Consider the following 6,000-nt stretch of genomic DNA (forward strand, 5'->3'; position numbering starts at 1 on the left):
CAAATACTTCAATTCCTGTTGTAAAACTACAATAATCAATCAAACACTATGTTACACCGCACAATGTTAGAACCAGACTAGATACTTTATTTAGGGAAAAACAAATCTGTTTCATTTCACAGTGGCGATCGATATCTACATTAGCCGTAGACTTGGCCAGTTGTAACAATCTAAAAGATTAAGAGATTCATTAAAATGGTATCCCGCTTCCAACAGAACGGATTTGCTCGTCCTTTCAAAACAACATTTTTTGTGCGATCAGATTAATGGGTTTGGGCACGAAACATGACGGGGTGTTGAAACAATCGAGAAAATCCATAGCAAATTTACTGCGTTCTTAAGGTACGATGAAAGCAAGAGAGTCTTTAAGGGTTATGAGCAGAAAAAGATTAACTGCCCGAAAATAATATACTTCGGTATCCAGGGAAATAAAACAAAATAGACGAGTAACATCAGTTTTCAGGGGAAGTGGAAAGAGAACCCGGGCTGGTTTATTTACAGTCTGATTAATCAGAATTGGAAAACCTGTCCTCGTGGAAGATGTATATAACAAGAGAGACGCTCACCTTATTGTGCGGTGTCCTACTCAGCTTCTTTGAAATAACTGATCTAAACCCGGATACAAGTCAAAAGATCACCAAAAATAATTCTTATTCAAGGTTTAATAGTTACAGCTGTGGAACCGCCGGCTCGATTTCACAGTGGAGTTTAGTTGCCGCTCTAGTTGTCTCGAACAGCAGCTGCTTTCAGTGAGGGAAAGTGCGCGCACACAATCCATACATCTCTCCGCTTCGCCGGGGCAGATGAGCTCAGGAAACGTCAGAGCAGCGATCAAGGCGTCTTCCCTCCCTGTCACGGCGTGGAGAATTTCTCTCAATGCGTTGGGAACGTCATGCCGCACGTTTCGCTCTCCCCAACTTTCTTTTCGAAGCCGTGATGTCGAGCAGTTGGTGTTAGACTGGGGTGGACAAAGTTAAAAATCACCCAACACCGGGTTAGTCCAACGGGTTTATTTGGAAGCACTAGCTTTCGGAGCGTTGCTCCTTCGTCACGATTATAACTTGGTGTTGTGTGATTTTTAACTTTGTTTTTGAAGTCTTGGGGACAGCAGATAGACTTCGCCCTGATTTGAATCATGTCTAATACAAAAATATGGGAGATCTTCAAAGTTGTTTTCTTTCACCAATTTTGTAGTTATTCCCCGATTAATAATTTAACATCTTAAAATTAGAATCATTGAAACATTTGCAACACCAGCAGGGGCCATCGAGTCAATTCCGGCTCTTATTAGACAGTTCAGTCTGTCCCATTCCCATACTCTAGCCGATAGTCCTGCAAATTTATTTCCCTCAAGTACCTATTGACTTTTGAAAGCGTTTATCAAAATTATTATAGTAACCGGAGAAAAGAATTGAACGACAGCAAAATAATCCTTTAGAACCTGGTTCGATCGGTGTCGCAAATCCATTCACCTCACTTTCAGATTTCTTGAGCCTTTTAGCATTTTTCCAGGCCCGTCTTGAGATATTGCACTGTCCTATCTCAGGCAGCAGAAAAATGGCACTTTTTCACAATGAGTCACTAATTTTAGTTGGAAACATAATCTATTTTGATGATCTCAGTCCAAAAAAACTAAATTAACAAAGCTCATTTTGCAAACCTCATTTTTCAGTAACCTATTTTCCTCAAATCACACTTCTGCCATGGCATTGGCGCTAGAAGGGAGGTCAGTGTAAAATTTTAAATGATACAAAGATGATTGCCATACATCAAACTCTCATCTTGTGCAGTGATAGTGTCCCTACCTCTGGAACAGAAACTCCAATTCAAGACCCACATGCTCCAGGGGTATATAGTTACATCTCTGGACAGGTTGACTAGAAAATGTATCAATGTATCACCAACTACAACCTGTCCCAAAGATGATAACACTTCTATGAGAAATTGAATAAGAACATGAAAATAATACTCAGGTAAAAGCTAATGCACAATCAATTCTTGTCAGATTAGAGATCTGAGAATGTATTGTTAATAAGACAGCCACAAATCTGTTTCTATATCTTTGCTGTGATGATACAATGACATGAACCCATTCACAATACTGTTTGTGACCATCCCATCATAAATGTTAGTTACATTAATAGACCATGTATTATTCAACTTAACAAAATCCACTGATTCATAGATGACTTAGATACAATGTTGTAAGAATTTCTTAAGCTTTACAGAAGACAACCAAGGTTCTGAAAGAAAGTTGAAAGGACATGAACTTTATTGCCTGCAGTTAAGGAAAAGATAATATTTATTTTCCTGCTTTCCTGCGATGCCAAAGTCTTGAATTGAATTGAATTTATTGTCACATGTACCGAGGCATAGTGAAAAGCTTTGTTTTGTGAGCAATACAGGCAGATCACATAGGTAAGTAGCATAGATAGTAAATAATAGGTAAACAGCAGCAAAAACAAAAACATAGGTACAGGCAGATGTTAAGAGTTTGAGAGTCCATTCAGTATTCTGACAACAGTAGGGTAGTAACTGTTCCAAAACTGGCTGGTGTGTGTGTGTGTTCAGGCTTCTGTGCCTTCTCCCTGATGGAAGAGGTTGTAGAAAAACATTGCTAGGGTGGGATGGGTCTTTGAGAATGCTGGCAGGCCTGGTAGATGGATTCTATAAATGGTCTTTGTGATTCTCCAGGCCAAGTTCACCACTCTCAGTAACCATTTCCAACCTTAAATGGTATAGTTGCCATACCAGGCAGTGATACAGCCAGACAGAATGCTCTCAATGGCACACCTATAAAAATTGGCAAGAGTATACACCATCATGCCAAATTTCCTCAGCTGCCTGAGGAAGAAGAAAAGTTGTTGGGCCTTTGTAACAGTGCGTCCAGATAAAGAGTCCAAGAAAGCTTGTTGTGGATAACCACTCCCAGGGGCTTGACACTTTCCACTCATTCCACCTCTGTGCTGTTAATATGTAGGGGGGGGGGGTGCATGAGTAACATCCTGCTGAAAGTCAGTAATGAATTCTTTGGTTTTGCTGACATTGAGAGTTAGGTTGTTCTCAATGCACCATTTTTCCAGGTCTTCCACCTTCCGTCTATAGTCTGTTTCATCACCATCTGAGAATCGACCAAGTATGGTGGTGTCATCAGCGAACTTGTGAATGGCATTAGTCTGGTATTTGGCAATGCAGTCATGGGTATACAGTGAGTTCAGTAGGGGGGCTGAGTATGCACCCCTGGGGGGCTCTAGTGTTGAGTGTTAGTGAGGATGAAATATTGTCCCCAGTCTTCACTGATTGTGGCCTGTGGGTCAGGAAACAGTTGCAGAGAGTGGGACTTAGTTCAAGATTACTAAATTTAGTAATCAGTCTCGAGGGGATAATAGTGTTGAAGGCTGAACTGTAGTCAATAAGTAAGATTCTTACATAGCTGTTCTTGGTATCAAGATGATCTAGGGAGGAGGGACGGACACGTGATATGGCATTTAACATGGATCTGTTGGTCTGATAGGCAAATTAGAGTCGGTCAAGAGGAGTGGGGAGGCTGGAGTTGATTAATGCCATGACCAACCTTTCAAAGCACTTCATGACCACCAAAGTTAGAGCCACTGGGCGGTAGTTATTGAGACATGCTGCATGAGCCTTCTTAGGTGCAGGGATGATGTTGGCCCCCTTGAAACAGGCAGGGACAGTGGCCTACTGCAGGGAGAGGTTGAAGATATCCGAGAAGACTTCTGCTAGTTGATCTGCGCATGCATTGAGTGCACGGCCTGGTACTCATCTGGTCCCATCACTTTCCTTGGATTCACATGAAAGAAAACTGATCTGACCTCTGATGCAGTGACTGCTGGGATAAGTTCGTCAGAACTTGTTGGAATAGGTGTAACCTCTCCACCGAAATTCTGCTCAAAGCGAGCATAGAGGGCGTTGGGATGATATGGGAGGGATATGTCATGTCTACTATCTTGCACTGTCTCTTTTTAGAACTTGTGATGTCATTAAGTCTTTGACATAGACGCCAGGTGTCTGTCTGGGTCCCTAGTTTGGAATGGTATTGGTCCTTAGCTGACTTAATGGCTCTGCAAAGGTCATACTTGGATTCTTTATATTTGAGTGGGTCTCCTGATCTGAAGGCCTCATGCCTGGTTTTTTGCAGGTTCTATATGTCCTGATTCATCCAGGGTTTTCTGTTGGGGAACACCCGGATTGACTTCTTCAGTATATCAGCCATTTCCAGACAACATCGGAGTTGAACCTCTGCCTCCTCCGACCAGCACTGGACCTGTATCCATGAGGGGGTCTCCTGCTTGACCTTTTGCCTATAAGCCGGGAGAAGAAGCATGGCATTGTGGTCGGAGTTCTCGAAATGAGGGCGAGGGATGGAGTGATAGGCATCCTTTACAGTACTGTAGTAATGGTCTAAAATGTTCTGGCCCCTAGTGGGGCAGGTAATGTTCTGGCGGTACTTGGGCAACACCTTCCTTAGATTGACTTGATTTAAGTTGCTAGTTACAATAAACTGGGCCTCGGGGTGTTCCGTCTCCAGGATGTTAGTGGTGGAGTACAGCACACCCAGAGCTTCCTCAACCTTTGCTTGTGGTGGTATGTACACAGCAGTTAGTATAGCAGCAGTAAATTCCCATGCACACAGAAGGGGCGGCATTTGACACTGAGGAGTTCAAGGTTTGGGGAGCAATGGTTGCCCAGGGTTGCAATGTCCATGCACCACAGGTTGTTGATTAAAAAGCAAACCCCTCCATCTTTTGTCTTACCTGATGATGCTGTGCAGTCCATACAATAGATAGAAAAACAATCAGCCTGAAGCGTGCAGTCAGGAATAGATGGGTTGAGCCAGGTTTCTGTGAAGCAGAGTGCACGGCAGTCCTGCAGTTCATGCAGGAAGCTGAGCAGTGATCGGAGTTCATCCATCTTGTTCTCCAGAGATTGTACATTTGCCAGGAGTAAGCTAGGAAGGGGGTTCTTGAAACCGTGTAGTCTCAGTCTTACTGGCAGGCCAGCATGCTTACCACATTTCTTTGCAGGTTACTTACATTTGAGTGGTCCAGTAGTTTGGTGGAGTGGATTCTGACTGCTGACCTGAATGATCTGAATTTAGTTCAAATTTGCATCATTAAAATATTTGCAAACACATTGTACGACAAGAAGGCTGAAAACCATTTTGCTATCATATTTCCACATTCATTACATGTGTAATCTTGTCATAAATTAGACCCATCTGGAGCAAACTCAAGAACAAACAACGTTGGATCATTCTTGTACAGCGGAATTGCTGGATGAAGACATTCAAGGGAATTTTCAGTGGATCTTATCACCAGGTAAGCAGGTACACAACCAAGAAGATTCGTATCTCAGGATTGTATGAGGCTGTTGACTTGCTCGCTGAGCTGGTATGTTTGTTTGCAGACACTTCATAGCCAATTTAGGTAACATCATCAATGCATCTTTGGTGAAGCATTGGTGTTCTGTTCCACTTGCTATTTATGTGTCTAAGTCTGCTGGGGTTGGTAGTGTCATTTCTGGTTTTGTTGCTGGTTCTGTTTCTTAGTGGTTGGTATATGTGGTCCAACTCTGCATGTTTGTTAATGGAGTTCCGGGTTGAGTGCTAGGCTTCCAGGAATTTCTATGCATGTCTCTGATGGCTTGTCTGAGGATGGATACATTGTCTCAGTCAAATTGGTGTAAAAAGTGAGGTCAGCAGATGCTGGAGATCAGAGCTGAAAATGTGTTGCTGGTTAAAGCGCAGCAGGTCAGGCAGCATCCAAGGAACAGGAAATTCGACGTTTCGGGCAAAAGCCCTTCATCAGGATTCCTGATGAAGGGCTTTTGCCCGAAACGTCGAATTTCCTGCTCCTTGGATGCTGCCTGACCTGCTGCGCTTTAACCAGCAACACATTTTCAGCTCAGTCAAATTGGTGTCCTTCATTGCCCATGTATGGATACAAGTGATAGCTGGTCACGTCTCTTGGTGGCTAGTTG

The 6,000-nt window shown here is 43.0% G+C and overlaps 1 protein-coding gene across 1 annotated transcript in view; it reads right to left on the bottom strand.

The window, feature by feature from the left end:
* The window catches only part of rab3b (RAB3B, member RAS oncogene family), a 159,966-nt gene extending 159,356 nt beyond the window's left edge, over positions 1-610 (bottom strand). Inside the window, exon 1 of the mRNA XM_060829827.1 lies at positions 567-610. The gene's annotated coding sequence lies outside the window, so the exon portion shown is untranslated. The remainder of the gene's footprint in view (positions 1-566) is intronic.
* Between the last annotated feature and the right edge of the window lie 5,390 nt (positions 611-6,000).

This window comes from Hemiscyllium ocellatum, chromosome 9, assembly GCF_020745735.1.
Source record: "Hemiscyllium ocellatum isolate sHemOce1 chromosome 9, sHemOce1.pat.X.cur, whole genome shotgun sequence".
Lineage (NCBI taxonomy): Eukaryota > Metazoa > Chordata > Chondrichthyes > Orectolobiformes > Hemiscylliidae > Hemiscyllium > Hemiscyllium ocellatum.